The sequence below is a fragment of the Dermacentor variabilis genome, chromosome 5 (assembly GCF_050947875.1).
Source record: "Dermacentor variabilis isolate Ectoservices chromosome 5, ASM5094787v1, whole genome shotgun sequence".
In the NCBI taxonomy this organism is placed as follows: Eukaryota; Metazoa; Arthropoda; class Arachnida; order Ixodida; family Ixodidae; genus Dermacentor; species Dermacentor variabilis.
Genome location: NC_134572.1, coordinates 187,370,944 through 187,388,852, shown reverse-complemented (window position 1 = coordinate 187,388,852; position 17,909 = coordinate 187,370,944). Strand labels below are relative to the sequence as shown.

At 43.1% G+C, this 17,909-nt stretch overlaps 1 non-coding gene across 1 annotated transcript; it reads right to left on the bottom strand.

The window, feature by feature from the left end:
* Positions 1 to 2,437: 2,437 nt before the first annotated feature.
* Positions 2,438 to 2,510, bottom strand: TRNAT-CGU (transfer RNA threonine (anticodon CGU)). Its single transcript has one exon. It is a non-coding gene; the product is annotated as a tRNA-Thr (tRNA).
* Positions 2,511 to 17,909: the final 15,399 nt, after the last annotated feature.

Below are 17,909 nucleotides of genomic sequence, written 5' to 3'. Positions count from 1 at the left end.
CCATTATTATGAGCAATTTTTCCCCATATCATAGGAGAACTAAATGTGCCACCGAATTCACATTTGGTGGAAATGGGACCATCTTAGTAAGCACTGTGTATGGAAAGTTTGTTTTTGAGTTAATTGTGGACTGTACAGGGAATTGCTGAAGGGTAATTTTCTCTCTGATTTCAGTGTTATACGAAGCGTGTATGCGACATGCTTTCTCGGTATCATCGGTGAGCTGAACGTGACACCTGGTTTATATTCTATAAAAAAACCCTAAGGCAGGCAAACTTTATAGTTTGCCCGTTGAGGATGGCGGTTGCAGAAAATTACCTTTGCAAGTGCCTCAGCGCGTGTGTTTGACGAAACATGTAAAAAGTTTCCCTGCATTTCTAAGGAACTATTACTCCCTCCGAGCCAACCTTGGTGAAAACCTGGATAAACTGTAGCTAGTGTGCGTACCAATATTAAAATACGTGTGCTGGTTACGTCTTTCGCAGCATATTAGTTACGCGCGCGCTCAGGAGCGTTATCGAGCTGTTACACGCAATGCTTTCCAGTGTCCTGGCAGTGCTGAATGTGTCACCGCCTTCATATTTGGTGGAAATAAGGGCCACATTGTGTTTGATATTCATGCAATACATTTTTGTGTGGTTTGATTACAGCATTTCCAGTAAATTAGTTATCGCACCGCATGAAACCGTGACGCGCATGTTTTCTCAGTTTCCTGGGAAAACGGAACATGACGCCGAGTTGAAATTTCCGTGAAGTGGAGGTGGTATTGGTCCAATGGTGACAAATAATTTAAAATGTGCGCTTTCAATGAGGTTATGAGAATACATAACACATACAACTTCTCTAGCCAAACGGCATCGCCGGAAATTTGGTAGTGATTTTGAAAGGTTTCACGAGTCTGCTGTGTTTTTGCTGCATCTTGTATTGTGCGCTCCCACGTAAATTCTGTGTGCATGCCTTGTTCCCCACTGGTTATTGTGGGATAACATACTACGTACCACCACACCTTACCGCGTACCGTCACTCCTTATGCAGGCTCCTTAGTATCACACTGATGTTCATGTGCTTCTAAAAATATCGAAAGAAATGGCGTGGTGACGCAGGTTGCTAGGGTGTAAACATCTGCAAGCGGATGGTTCCAGGTGGAAAACCGCTTGCGGTGCTTGCCTTATTACGAAGATTTAATTGTAATCATGATGGCACGATGATGATCATTACTGGGGAGCTACCACGGTGGCAGAAAGAAACGGCAAGGCCTGGAATGCAGCGTGGGCATGCTTACAAAGAGTCAACACAGTAAAAGAAAGCTATACCTTTATAAATTGTGTCCCACTGTTTCTGAGCCCAATGCGGATGACCGATTCAGCTTCGGACGTGCGAGGCATAGAAGTATTGTGCCGTGCCTTTCTATGAACAGGGCCAGAACAGTGCGGGTGTCCCACACTAGTCGGAAGCTAGGCGGAAGGTGTCTCCGCGTAACGACTACTAGCGAATGGTTCTTCCCACTGCGTCCAGCCGAACGCGTGCTGTCGAATGGCGGTTCAAGGACCTCTTTATGCCCGGCACTTGAAGGTCGGAGCGAACGCAGTCCGCCTCGCTGTGCCCGACTTGCGGAGCCGTTATACGCGACGACGCGGCGAAAGCTGCTGCTCTTCCCCCGAAGGGGCGACACCGCCTCGCGTCATACATGGCCGCGCGATTCCCGCGAGCGGCACGTCGTCAACCGGTGGCTTTGACCGCCCCGGTATCCGCGTCGACGCGTGGTGGCCTCGGGTGTGTCGCGCGTTTCGCGCTGCGGTGTTGACTGGTTTGAGCTGACCTTGACAACCACTCGTTGATGTGCAGTGGCACCAACGGATTCCTTTCTTTTTTATTTTTTTGCGGAGGCTCGTACTTCTCTTTGGAACACTTAAACTGTCCTTGTAAGCCAAATTGGGAAACGTGCAACAGCAGCTGTAACAACATCAGTAGCAGCACATATGCCCAGATGAACATGCGGCTTCCGTGCCGAGTATGGAGAAATGAACGCAGCAATATCAGTATTTTTTTTGAAAAATACTACTATTACTACATTACTACTATTATTACTACTATTACTACTACTATTACTACTAGTACAAAAATACCACTATGCCCCAACTAGCCCCCAACAAGTATTACTCAAGCACAATATAAACAAGAAGAAAGGGCGTTAACCGAGGGGCCCGATTTTTGTTAATCATATCATGAGAAGCTAACAAAGACGCTAAGGACAACATAGGGGGGATTTGTTATCACGTTGAATTGTTGTTGCAAGATGTACCCCACCCCTTATGTAACAGCCCTGATAAAGGGGCCTTTAAGGAAATAAACTGACTGACAGACAAATTAATTGTACTTACTAATTGAATTAAAGAAGTGATAAATTAATGCAATGCAAGTGAACGAAAAAACTAGTTGCCGCAGGTGGGGAACGATCCCGCGTCTTCGCATTACGCGTGCGACGCTCTAACCAACTGAGCTACCGCGGTGCCGTTTCCCCATCCACTCTCTTGGGTATTTATGTTTTACTACTACAACTAACCTTAGGAGTGTTAGCCAGCGTCACCACTCACAAACTCACAATCCAATTTCATTGCCATTAATTTGTCATTTCTTTAATTCAATTAGTAAGTACAAGTAATTTACGCTTTGTTGTCCTTGGAGTCTTTGTTCGTTGGCTTTTCATGATACACTCAAACACTATATGAAAGGTGAGGAGCTGCCTTTCCAGTTAAGCCGCGGTGATTCTTTCTCTCTGACTCCTGTCCCCACCTGCAGGGTAGAAAACTGGATGAAATTTAGTTAACCTCACTGCCTTCCCTACCTCCCTTCTTTATCTTTCTCTTTTCCTTTGGTTGTCGAGAGCTTGTAGCAACTTCCCGACATAAAATAAATGACGTAAAAGAATAGCGGAACGATCAGTTCCACTTTGAAACAGGTGAGTCATTAAGAAAATTAGTTTGTTGGCGTGCACCAAACGAGAAAATAAATGTAAGGTTAAGAACAGAAGCAACACTTGCCGTGCAGTATGTGGTACTGCTTTATACACTCCTCTGATTGTACCTCTGTGCCGTCGGGTTCTGCTGTTCTGTTTTTGAGGTCGAGAAATTTACAACTTGCGGCCTACAACGGATAAACATTTAGCCGACAGTTAATCATGAGAAGCTTGTGTATCTGCAGTGATAAATGCATGGATAAAAAAATTCACACGTCCGCCGTTTTTGTGCCGTACATGATATGAGAGACCATTCTTCCACTAACGTAGGCTAAACCTGCTTCGGCTGCGAGCGTGGCCAGCATCTGTTTATACAAGATCGCATATTTCTTTGTTAGCAGATACACAGTAATTATGCCAACTCATTATCTATGTATTTATTTTAGAAATAGCGATTAGTCCAGTAATCGAGGAAACCTCTCTCAATTCTCTCGGCGCTCTCATTTAATTACTTGTTGTCACGAAATTGTGATTCCATCAAATTGAGCCTCCGGTACCAGTTCCAGTCGTGAACATTTGCATTTCAGAATAAATGTAATGAACCACTGCCGGACATGTACTTTTCAGCAGATACAATACGTCAGTGTCACGCAAGTACTCACTTGATAAGTAGGACAATCTTTACGATGTTCTCCTCCATTTAATGAACGCTGAGAGGTTGTTGCCGCGTAGCTGATCAACTGATGCGTGTAAGCCGATCCAAACGAAGCTCGAGAGCGAAAAATGCACCAACTTACGCTGACGCTTATGTCCCACATTAGCTGCCCTGGCTAGCTTAATAGTAAGGGTCATTTCCGAATGAAATGAAATAATAATATTGGAGACAAATTGCTTTCAAATATCAAACGAAATGCTGGATATGTTCTCATTTCCGACTAACGCAAAATGTAGAGGTCTCTGAGAGTCCATTTGGCAAAATTTTACTTATTTTGCTTATTTGATACGTGACTGCCGCTTCCGATTCTACATATGGGCAGCTAAGGAGCTTGTAAATGAGAAACAATTAAAATGCAATCGCATCTGGTGCACCAGAATACTAGAAGTTATGAAACAAATGAAGCGCATCACCAGTTGTACGTTTGGAGTGTTGCGTTTTGAACCAGCTAGACGTAAAACTACGGCATCGTCTTAAGTGATCGCATAGTAAGATTGGACGTATAACAAATTGTTGTGCTTAACTAAAGGGAAATAAATTGATATGACCTGACGATGACGGTAAATTGAGACAATAAATTCGTAGGCTGTCTAAAAGTGAAGCATCCCCTTTGAATGACTAAATTATTGAGCAGGAGTTACTTCCTCCATGCGTCCACTCAGGAACTACTGCCTCGATACAATGTCGCAGTTGTCCTATGCCTGCGACAATGTTTGGAATAGGTGCCGCTTGCACCAGTACTTCACTCTACTATTTGAACAGAAATCTATATTCGACAATTTCGAAAAGAAATTTCTCGAGTCGTGTGCGAACGGAATGAGGAACTAGAATTTTATATTTAGAACATTGGCACACGCCTAGTTAGTAAGAAACTGCGGCACACGATGCTCAAAGGAAGGAGAGGGGGGGAGGGAAACATTGCAGCACGTTCTCTGCCGGTTCTTCTTTAACGTTATTACACGCATACGGAAATGTGAGCCAGATTGCTCGGTTTCTCATAAAGTAGAAAAATATGTAAAAAAAATTTACGGAAAGTCTTTGCGAAACTAGAGGCTGTCAATATGAACTAAAAAGAAGTGCCTACAAGGTCATTCGAAGGAACGTCTTAAGTCTCACCATAACCGTTATAGGTGGCGCCACAGTGGATAACAACGAGGATGGTGACACGAAGCAGACTCAAAGATAATGATGAGAACAACGGTGACAGGAGCGAGACGGAAACTGCAACGACTTTGAGCGAAGACGACAGCGTTAACGGCGCTGCGACGGGGACTGCGACGCGACCGTATGACGTCCTGCATCCCCTAGCGGGTACTGAATGAACTCCTGGAATCGGGAAATACTGATTTCTTGCCGAAATATTTTTTGCCAAGAAATTATGATTGACACATCAATGATGACAGATGCCAAGTTAACATGAGGCAGATTTTATCTGATATAGCTGGTAATTACCACAGAGCATAAATATTTAAAAAAAACCATGCTGAGCAGAAATAACAACAGCTGTGCGAACGCACTCTGTTGTTACACTCCGGATGCACGCTGCTTATGCAGTTAAAGCAACTTGTCGTCGTCATCATCATCATATGTTATGTCCACTGCAGGACGGAAGCCGATCTCGAATTACCCCTGTCCTGCGCCAACCGATTCCAACTAGCGCCCGCGAATTTCCTGATTTCATTGCCCCACCTAGTCTTCCGCCATCCTCGACTGTGCTTCCCTTCTTTTGGCACCGATTGTGTAACCCTAATTGTCCACCGGTTATCCAACCTGCGCACAACATGACCTGGCCAGCTCCATTTTTTTTCTCTTATTGTCAATTAGAATATCGGCTATACCCGTTTGCTCTTTGATCCAAACAGCTCTATTTCTGCTCTCAACGTTATGTCCAGCATTCTTCGTTCCATCTCTCTTTGAGCGGTCCTTAACTTGTTCTCAGGCTTCCGTTGTTCTCAGGATTCCGCCCCATAAGTCAGAAACGGTAAAATGCACTGACTGCACACCTTCCTTTTCCATGATAATAGTCAGCTTCCAGTCAGGAGCTGACAATGTCTGCTGTTTGCGCTCCAACGAATTCTTATTCTTCTGTGAATTTCCTTCTCGTGATCAGGGTTCCTTGTGAGTAATTGACCTAGGTCAATGTACTCCTTCACAGGCTCTAGAGGCTGGCTGGTGATCCTGAACTATTGTTCCCTTGCCCAGCTATTGATCATTATCTTTGTCTTCTACATAATAATCTCCAACCACAGTCTTACACTCTGTTAAGGTCCTCAATCATTTGTTGTAACTCGTCTGCGGTGTTGCTTAATAGAACAAGGTCATCGGCAAACTGAAGGTTGCTGAGATATTCACCGTTGATCCTTACTTCTAAGCATTCCCAGTTTAATAGCTTGAATACTTCTTCCAAAATAACATTGGAGAGATTGTGTCTCCTGGTATTACCCCTTTCTTTATAGGTATCTTCCTACTTTGCATGTGTAGAATTGTAGAATCTTCTAGAATATCTTATAGAATCTCTGTAGATATTTTCCAAGATATTTACGTGAGCGGCCTGTTTTCCTAGATTACGTAATTCCTCTATGACTGCTGGTATCTCTACTGAATAAAATGCTTTTTGGTAATCTAAGAAAGCCATATAGAAAGACTGATTTTATTCTGCGGATTTCTCAATTACCTGAATAATGACATGTATGTGATCCATTGTATAGTATCAGGAACCAAGACGTGCCAGCTTGAGTCAAGCGTGGCGACCCCCTCTATGAACCTCCACTCCTTTCTGTAAGTCCAATGAACAAAGGTGCGCAAGTGATTGTGTGAAACCTCGCCCTCAACGCGGGTCCTTCGACGACTTTGGATGCTCCGAATAGAGCAAGGTGAGGCGGCCGATTTCCCTGGTCTAGGGATTTAGGGAGGGCAGAGGGGCTTTAAGCAGACTTTTCGGCTCCTTAATGTGATTCACTTCAGACATGCTAGACTGATGAGACGTAAAGTTCTGCACTCCCCATGTAGTTAATGTAAGTAAAACCAGCGCTCCTCGTTCTCGACGAGAACATGTTCTTCCTTCAACGACCTCCTCAGCGTGGATGTGTCAGACGACGGCATGGGCCAGCTACCCCTTTTGACATGCTCGACGCCCACTCTTAAAGCAGAAAATAAAGTCAGCTGACGAAAAGAGTGCTAATTGTAAATAAATGGTATAACCTTCGTTATGCGGTGTACACAAAATGCGATGGTGGTCGTCAAAAATGATAACGTTGACATTGCGAGAGTGGAATATAGCGTCGGTTTCAGCAAGGGTGCTTTGAAGACGTGTGGCCTGTTAATAAAATAGAGACATAAAGAGAGAGAGAGAGAGAGAGAAGGAAAGAGAGCTAGAGAGAGAAGGAAGGAGAGCTAGAGAGAGAAGGATTAAGGTCTGTTTTAAGAAATTTACTGCAGCAGTCCTTTGCTGTAGGTAAACACTTTGACTATTTTGTTTTGATGATTACTATTGTAACTGAAACCTGGCGCTTAGTGAAGATGTAAGAAACTGAAATTTAGCACTATCAATACGGTTACGTATTCTACCCTTGTGACCGTTGTGATCGTGCTGGAGGGGGAGCTTTAATCGCTGTCCGTGGTACGATTACTTCGTACGTGGCCACGGTTGAAAATTTCCTGAATATAGTGTGTGCGCCTAACTGCAGGTCTCAAGAACTTTATTTGTTGTGCTTGCTACAGACCACCTATATTGTCTAACAATTTTTGTTCACGTCTGCATCATGCTCCCAACAGTGCAGTAGCACAGTTTTCCTTGTTCCCTGTGCTCTTGTTTGGAGACATTAATTTCCACAACTATAACTGGTGCTCTGACCCTCCCAATGTCCTTGGAAATTATTCTGAGTGCACAGCGTTTTTGAATGTGTCTTGATTTGAACCAGTGTCAGCTTGTTCCTCAAACAACTCATTTATCCGAACACTCATCTAATGTATTAGATTCAATGCTTACGATCTCTTCTGATCTATTTTCATCTGAAATGTTGCTCTCATGTTTACGTGACCACAATCTTATTCATTGCACTATAAACTGTGTCGTCCCTTCTGCGAAGATGTCTGGCAAGGTTATTAGGAATTACAATAAGGCTGATTTTGTCTCTATTAATAAAGAGCTTGAATCATTGTTAACTGACTGCGTGCCTGATTTTAGTGAACCAACAGTTCAAGTCAATTCGTGTCTTTTCAAACGGAAAGTACTGTCTCTCCATAGGTCTATTCTAAAAAAAATACTTTTTCTTCCCGATCAGGGGCACTATAGTAAAATGCTAGTTTGAAACGTTTACTGAACATGTCTGGGGCTAGCTCGATGTACTTAAACCGTAGAAACAATCGCCGCTGCGAGAGACAACCAAATAGCGACTTACATAGCTGTCGACACACTCCGGTGCATCTTCGCCATATATCCAGAGTTCCTGACCTCTATCTCGCTCGCTTGCCCGAGAAAAGAAACAAAGCAGCATTTTCCAGATCAGTTGCGGCTAACCACTACTCCGTCATTGAGATACCCATCCGCAGAAAGAACGCCATTCCCCCTGTGGCGCTGGAAGCCACCTCCTGTGTGCCTTGTTGTTCCAAGAATTGCGAAGAAAGCAAGCCTGACAATCGCGGCGCTCAAGGAGATCGCATTGTAACGTTTTCATTGTTCGTACGCTAACCGAATACATGTTTATACGGAGAAACCGCCCGTGTAAGGTCTGGTAAGGCTTGAGGTCTCGGAAAGTTGGGCTGGCGCCATTGTTATTCCATCTCAGTCGGTCGTCATCAAGTTTAAGACTTCACACGTCGCGACATCTACAGGTTCCGAACTGGCCGCTCTTCGCGCTGCAGTGGAATACATTGAAGAAGAACCGCCTAGCAAACGGGCAGTATTTTGCGGTTCGAAAGCAGCCCTCCAAAGCTTGCGAGGTTTTCGACGTGGTAATTGCGACCAGCTGGTGTACCAAATCAACGAAATTTGCCATTGCGCTTGCGAACGAGGACATGATGTAATCTTTCAGTGGCTGCCGGGACATTGTGGCATCGTTGGCAATCAGCTCGCCGATGACGCTGCCCGACGTACCCAAGCTGGAGCACCGACACTCCTTATACCATTAGCGAGAGTAGACGCTGCAAGAGAGCTTCTCAATCTCGCGCGTACCACCACGTTGAGTCACTGGCACACATCGCAGAACTCTAACCGTCGATTATACAGACTCGACTCAACTTTGAAACTGAAACTACCAGCAAAGCTTTCAGGGTGCGACACAACACTGCTGTGTCGGCTGTGGGAAAGAGTAGCATTCATTATCTCCTACAGCTATCGTGTTGAATGGCGGAATCAACAACGTCCGTTAAGTGCAAGTGTGAAGAGACCATCAATCATCTTCTGTGCCGCTGTTCTCGCTTCGATAACCAACGTCAGACTCTCCAGTGTGCCTTGAAAAGACTGTACAGTAGGCCATTTATGGAAGCAAAGGTCTTGTGAACCTGACCTCACAGTTCATCAGCCCAGAAAGCCATTCGAGCACTTCTTCAGTACCTGAAGGCAAGAGACTTGAGTGCCCAACTGCATGCTGCACTTAGCTTAGTGCATGTGAAAGTGCGATATAAACTCATGTCTTCTCTCTCTCCTTCTTTGACTTCCCCCTTCCCACGTATAGGGTATAGCGAACTGAACTTAGTCTGGTTAAGCTTTCCTTCCTTGCTTCTCTGTATGCAATCGGGGCTAGACTCCTTGCAGGGCATAACGAGCCGCAACGGGAACTACACGTGTGGCACCAACGCGACCTCCTAGGCGCAGCGCCACGCACTTCTTCCGCAAAGGCCGCGGCCGTCCACGCCGTCCGCAAGAGCGAGCACGCTCCTTCATATCCAGCCGCCGCGGCAGTTCCGACTGTGACGTCAATGCGCAGAGCGTCCGGTTTTCTGCGCAACAACACCTTGCGCGATTGCAATGACCAAGTTTAAAATTCAGCAGACACTTAAGGCTGCTTACGTATGGGAATGCGAAAGCATTATACCGTTTGTAGACCTCGGAACGTCATCAACGCGTTAATTTTATGCACTCATGACGTGGCGCCACCTGCTCCGCGCCGTCACATGCGCCGACCAATGATGCGCGCACTAGTCATCGAGATGGCTGCGACGTGACGTGTGCAATCAGGCATGCACCAGGCACACCTTTAGTAACCGTGGCTTCAGAGAAGCGTGTTCGACTCCCAACCAGACCGAAATGTATCGAGTTTTATTTTCAAATCTACTAATGTACTTTTTTACAGGAACCTCCCTGCCCTTACAAAAATGACTTTAGACTGTCTATAGAAAGTCTATAGACTCTTCATAGACGACCTTTCCTTTCTATAGATTTGGACTTTTGTTGATATAAAGTCTATAGACTGTCTATAGACGAAAGTCGATAAAGTTTCTATTTCTTTTTGTCTATTCGCAGTCTATAGACGGTCTATAGAAAAAAGTCGATAAGGTGTTTGTTTTCTTTTTGTCTGCTTCCCCTCTATAGAATACCTACAGACGAAAGTCGACACAGTCTCTATCTATTTTTGTCCATACTTTGTCTTTAGACTTTCTATAGACGAAAGTCGATAGGGTTTCTATTTCTTTTTGTCTATTCGCAGTCTATAGACGGTCTATGGAAAAAAGTCGATAAGGTGTTTGTTTCCTTTTTATCTGCTTCCCCTCTATAGAATACCTACAGACGAAAGTGGATACAGTCTCTATCTATTTTTGTCCATATTTGTCTATAGACTTTCTATAGACGAAAGTCGATAGGGTTTCTATTTCTTTTTGTCTACTCGCAGTCTATAGACGGTCTATAGAAAAAAGTCGATAAGGTGTTTGTGTCTTTTTTGCCTACTTCCCCTCTATGGACTACCTATAGACGAAAGTGGATACAGTCTCTATCTATTTTTGTCCATATTTTGTCTATAGACTTTCTATAGACGAAAGTCGATAAGGTTTCTATTTCTTTTTGTCTACTCGCTGTCTATAGACGGTCTATAGAAAAAGTCGATAAGGTGTTTGTTTCTTTTTGTCTATTTCCCCTCTATGGACTACTTTTAGACGAACGTCGATACAGTGTCTATTTATTTTTGTCCATATACTTTGTATATAGACTTTCTGTAGACGAAAGTCGATAAGATTTCTATTTCTTTTTGTCTACTCGCAGTCTATAGACGGTCTATAGAAAAAATTCGATAAGGAGTTTGTTTCTTCTTTGTCTACTTCGCCTCTATATGGACTACCTGTAGACGAAAGCCGATACAGTTTCTATTTATTTTTGTCCATACTTTGTCTGTTGACTGTCTATATTATGGACAATAGTCGACAAGGTTTCTATTTCTTTCTCTACTCCTGGTGTATTGAATGTCTATAGAAGAAAGTCGATAATATGTAATTCCGAGTTCCCATACCCCCCGCCCTCTGCGAGCGCGATGATATGGCACTGGTTTATGCACGACGGCACCGCAACCCCGGCGCGGCGGGCAAACCGTGCAGACTGCTAGTCTGCGTTCGGTGCAGCTGCACCGAACGAGGATCGCGGCGGAGCAGGCACCGTCCGAGTCACCAAGGTCTTCCAGGCACCCGAAGGCCCTAAACCTGGCTGCTTCCCGGACGTACACTTCGCGAAGACCAGGTGGTGAAGGTCAGATGGTGAAGATGTGGCAAAGGGGGTGAATAAGTGGCGAAAGCCCGCAGACCAGGTGGTGAATTCACCACCTCTGAGTTGTCGTGGTCTTACATGTCTATAGATTAACAGTAGACAAACATCGTTAATCTGGGCCCAACCCGTGTACGCTGTAACCAAGCGCAGGTACCGGTGGATAATACATAGCTGCATTTGATATAAGCCACTAAAGTTGTATACTGCTGAGATTGCTGTAGAGCCTATTTGTAGACTTTAGTATACACATAGTGTATACCTCCGCATTTGTTGACCACATATGATCTACGTAGTCGCTCTCGGCAATCCCAAGACAGTCTTCACAGTTGTCGCATCACTTTTGCGGCAGTAGAATAACGGAAGCAAAACGCCGATCCAATTGTTAAAATATATGTTATGAACGCCAGCTTCAGATACAAGTGGATTCGAAACAGGCATCAAGCTAACAGCAAAGACACTCGTAATGTTTGTAGCTGACAACGCGGACTTTGTGAATGTGCCATGAACCGATGTCGCGCATGTGGTGTTCGCGTTGTGTGTCGTCCGATTCTCGGATACTTTTCACATTGTCTTCATATCTCGGCTGCGCCACAAACATCGGGCGACTTTTGTTGGCTAATATCCTGCACTATAAACTCATCAAAGTTTCTCATTCACTTAAAATAGGTGCCAAATTCTCTGAGCCCACCCAGTATTTCGCCGGCGGTATGCCTGCGCACGCATATGAGTACCTCAATGCTGTACTGATTGTTTTGACCTATCATCGGAACAGAAAATTAGCACTAACATACGTGCGGGCATCACATTTGGCGGTACGCTGGAAGATATGCTACAAATACGCTGTATTACTCATCGACGCTGGCAATAATGCGTCTAAAACGTCTGAAGGGCCCCGTAACGGCTTTTACAAACAGCGCATTCATGTTAGCGTTCCAGTCTCATACGATAGCCCACAGCGTTTGTCATACAACCTGCCAGCGCATATCCTTCGTCCACGAAAAAAATGCATAACGGAAAAGAAAAGCCACCCATTCCGGCGCGCATGGCGCGCAGAGAGAGAGAAAGAGACAAAGAAAAAAATGAAGGAGGAAAAGGCGCTCACACTCCTCCGAGCGCGCACGCCCTCCCGCGCGGAGCTCCTGCGCATGCTCGGAGCTCTTGCGCATGCGCGGCGGTGCGCCGTCTCAACGAGTGCGCCAGGCACGTAAACGGTTGTGCCGGTGTGCGGTGTCTCCGTGAACGTTGGTGTCTGGGTATGCGTGTCTTCTTTGTGGCATCACACGTCAACTACACTGAATGGTAAGCTTTATCAAAGACGTTTTGCGTCAATACCTCATGATTATGTGAGCGCATTTCGTAGTGCGAACCGGCTGCATGTAGCGCAGACGACTCGGGTATAGTGTCGGTTTGTCGTTGACATGGTTTGATAACGCGCTCTTGTTCTCGCTTCTACTATACGGAATGTTTTACGGCGAGCGATCGCTCGTGCTTGTTGATTTTATCATTATAGCTTAGGTGCGTAAAAAAGGAAGTACACCATGTTTTAACTTGATACTGAGCTACCACTAAGCGGATTGTGTGTGTTGGGCAGCCAGTGTGGTAGATCTCATTTAGTGGCGCTTGATCCGGCCGCGATGAATGCTGCACCGTATGTGTAGTGAAATTCTCGTGACACGTTTTACGTATATATCTCGAAATTGTGTTAGCATCAAGAATTTTCAAACACACAGTCATAGTTGAATAACTGCTAGCGTACTCGGATGAAAGGCCGTGTTTGCGGGGCATGCATCAGCAGTGTGTGCGCTGCCGTTTTCGCATAGTTTAAATGTAGCAGTATTTTTAAGGTTCCTGGCAACCAATCTAAATAATTTTGGGAATTTACAGCAAGCAAAACACGAGACTTGAAGAAATATCTAGTAGAAATCTCTAGATTCACCCAATCTATTTATATGCAACCACAAACGCTTTTGGAGCATGAAACCTGCGATAAGCTCAGTCACTTGCAGCTTCGCAACTTAGCCGAAAAAATTAGAGAACAATAAATTAGTCGCTCCGGGAACACCTTTACACGTTTCAAACTGAAGGCATTGCGTTTGACGGTAGTTGGAAGATTTGTTTTTTGTCTCTTTTTTAAACAATTTAGCAGCAGAAGTTATCTTTCGAACTATATGAAAAGCGTTAAGCGGCTTCCGATGCTTCGGCGTTCTGCAGTTTACGTGCTCTTAATCACAAGGCAGCTGCTGGCGCAGATTCGCATTGTCCTAATCGTGCATGGTATGAAGCCATTGTCGTGCGTAATAAGTGTTCCGGTTTTCATTACTGTTGCATGTAGTGCCATCGTCTTGGACAGACTGCATACAATATGCGCTGTACAAAAGAAAAAAAGAGCCAGATTATCAATTTGGTGGTCTTTTCTAAGTAGATAACGCACAGATTATTCAAATAATTCAGTGCGCATTGCATTTGTTCTACCCTTATAAACACACCTAAGAGATCGTAACATGTTTTAGTTGATAAGTAACCTGATCAGTACGCCCCCATTCATGTGCATTCTACTGAAAGTGTGGCAAATGTATTCATCTCGAAGTATGAGAAAAGACTCATTGCAGACTGTTCTAAGCGGAAAGAAATTGCAAATCTTAACGTGGTTGTTTAGAACTGCAGTCAGTATGCTGAGCATGTTCGTTCGGCACGGGCATATTGCACCAACACCTGAAAAATGTGCACAGTCCAGCCGGGTATCTTTGTTTCAACAAGTATTATTATAGGAATCGTTTGGGATTCTCGCATTTCTTTTATTTTTATAAGTACACTGTGTGTCACATGAACCTGTCTTAAAACGAAACGTACCGTTGCTGGCACCGGCGACCATTACGGTTGTCTAACTGCTTATCATACTGTAGTATAACGAAACATCATAATGGTACTGATTAATATTGCCATGTAGTCTTTAGTCAGAGGTAAACAAAGTTAACTAGAGGCATAAGTGATGAGAGCAAATTATATTGAAAACTACTATTGAACCGTAAAAATAACTAATTGTATAACTCATTGTATAGTTTTTCCTCACATTGTTGCATTTGCTTTACGTGTGTCTCTGTGTCTTCCGTGCTGTACTCGTGTGGCCATCAATTACGAACTTGCTGAAGCCCTTGTCAGCTTTATTAATCAAGGGATTCAAGTCAGTTGAATCTAATACTGCATGTCAAGTGACTGACGTGTTATTCGTTTTATCTAAATATTATGGACTGGCAGTACTTGGCAAGCATTAAACCACAATATTTTTTTTATTACACTTAAGCTGCAGGCGTCATAGATTGCCAGAAAATTTTCATGAAAACAGCCAGGGAAGGCTTGGAAAAAGATCGGGAAATTTTAAAATGGCCACATAGGTATGCTGTCTTGTTATACGTCATACAAAGTTTCCAGAGAATCTCTGAGTTAAATATATTTTTAAAACGTTTCCCCTGATAAAAATTGAAGGAAATTGGTTCCATTTATTGAAAAATAAAAGAAAGTCAAGCTTACTGACAAGGCATTTCTTACTCAATATGTGTTTTTTTTTGCGTTAACTAAACGTCCTGAACCTCGATAGCCTGGAAAAAATTTTCATCTTTCAAAGCACCTTAAATAATTTACTGTAATAGAGTTCATTCGAACTATACTATCAGTTCTGTTTCCTAGGAGGTGCATATCTGTCGTGCCATGACACAAAGTGCTCGTGTGGTATTTCGGGTGCTCATGTGGTATACCTAACTTGGAAACCTGTTAGCACGCCCAAGAGGCCTCATTACCTGTAACAAATTAAGTGACCATATCGATACAATCAGCCCATCTGCCTTCCGTTGAAGTTATGGCCAATCACCCATTCATTTAAAAGTATGAGAAAGACATTTAAATGTGTATTAAGCAAAATAAATTACAATCTTAGGCATGATACTGTGAATATTCCAGTCACGTCTTCTGAAAATATCCCTCTGCACGGGCATACTTAACTACCAGCAAAAAAAAAAAATGTACGGACAGCCCAACTGGATAACGTTTCAGCAATAAATATAGAGACCATTTGGGATAAGTACAATAATGCATCATATATGAACTTGTCATAAAAGGGAACATACTGTTGCTGGCACGAGCGGCAGTAGTGACTGTTTAATTGTTCACCATACCATGTAATAAAACATTGTATAAAGGTGCTGATTTGTATTGACAAGCAGCCATTAGTCATAGTGAAACCGCATTAAGTATTGACTTAGATGGTTTGAGCAAGTATATTAAGCTGCTTAATGAACACACAAAGAATATACACTTGTTATTTTTGCCTCATATTGCTGCATCTACTTATTTGCAGCATACACCTGCAGCACCTTTGGGACTAATGCCACAAAGGTCAAGGCCAGCCTGGCGACCATGCTTGCCAAGGAGTAGTGTAAATATTTAATCTGTTTCCATAATAGCATACGACATGAATTTAAGGAATTCATCTATTATATCAAGCAATAAAAACGGTGAATGCATTGCTGGTGCATTTGTTTTATTTTTCGCACTGCATGATTCAGCACTATATAAATTCTTTCTGTTTATGCAACATATATGAAAGTACAGCTGGTTCAGAAGCATTATTAATCTACTAACGGTAATGCATTAGTGCAGATGAAAAGGAACAGGTGCAGATGCATAAATACATTCAAAACTTTTTGCTAACGCATGTAAACAAAAATGTAAACTAACTTGTAGATAACCGCTATGGAGTTATGGCCTTATACACTCTTTGCAGACTTGTCTATAAGATAATAATAATATTTGGGGTTTTACGTGCCAAAACAACTTTCTGATTATGAGGCACGCCGTAGTGGCGGACTCCGGAAATTTTGACCACCTGGGGTTCTTTAACGTGCACCTATATCTAAGCACACGGGTGTTTTCGCCCCCATCGAAATGCGGCCGCCGTGGCCGGGATTCGATTCCGCGACCTCGTGCTCAGCAGCCCAACACCATAGCCACTGAGCAACCACAGCGGGTTGTCTATAAGATGTCTGTGTATATAGAGTGCCTACAGATTAAAAAATATCATTTGTTAACAAATGTCTGCAGAATGTCATAGAAAAAAGTGTATCGGACAATAAAATTGTGTTTTTGTAGACTGAAGTCTATAGAATGTCTGTAGACTATCTATATACATTTGTATATAGACATTCCATAGACTTCGGTCTACAAAAGTAGAACTGTATATATAGTTCACTTTTGTAGACTGAAGTGTATAAAATGTCTACGGACAAATCTCATCTGTAGACATTCTATAGACTTCAGTCTACAAAAGTAGAACTGTAAGCCTATACACTTGTCTATAGGCAGTGTATAGACAGTCTATAGACTCAGACTTTTTATAGACTAGTCTATAAAAAGTGTATGGCCATAAGTCTATAGACCGTCTACAGACAGTCTATAGACTCAGACTTCTTATAGACTAGTCTATAAAAAGTGTATGGCCATAAGTCTATAGACAGTCTATAGACAATCTATAGACTCAGACTTTTTATAGACTAGTCTATAAAAAGTATGGCCATAAGTCTATAGACTGTCTATAGACTGTGTATAGACAGTCTATAGACTCAGACTATTTATAGGCTAGTCTATAAAAAGTGTATGGCCATATGTCTATAGACTGTCTATAGACTAGTCTAAAGAAATGTCTATAGACAGTCTATAGACTCAGACTTTCTATAGACTAGTCTATAAAAAGTGTATGGCCATAAATCTATAGACTGTCTATAGACTAGTCTAAAGAAATGTCTATAGACAGTCTATAGACTTCATAGACAAATGTCTATAGACTGTCTATGGACTTTCTATAAAAATTTTTGTAAGGGTGGGGAGAAATGTGACTTCAACCCGAGCATTTTTTGACGTGTTTTTACTGTTTGCGCTATCAGTTATTTTTCATCACGGCGAAATTTCGCCAAGGGCACCGCCAACATAGACAGCTAAGGCTTTCGCCTTAAGAAAAAATAAAATGCTTTTTCGCAATCCGAAAAAGGGCAATGCCCGTGCAAACGTTGGTCTGCGTACAAGAGCACTGGGTATGAGCAGAAAACTGCTATCGCTCTTGCGGGAGACACGCTTTATGTAAGCGCACTTCTATCTCTTCTTGAAGACAACCCCGGAAAATCTGGCGCGTGCTTAGTGCAGGAAGGTCCTCATACCGTAAGCATTGTGGCGCAGATGCTCAATCTATTGGTAGAGAGGACTGCTGCAAGATACCAAGTGACATATTTGCTTTGTGATTTTCACGTGCCACCGCTGATCTTGAACCATTTGTTGCTGAATTTGACTTCTTGCCAATGAACTTTATATCAGTTTAATGCACGGTTGTTGAACGCTTGATTGAAAATGTAATGTCATTCGTTTCTGCTGGTGCTGACGATATGAATTGAACTTTATATCAGTTTAATGCACGGTTGATGAACGCCTGATTGAAAATTTGATGTTATTCGTTTCTGCGGTGTTGACGATATAAATTCAGTTCCTGAAGAGCACCAAGCTTT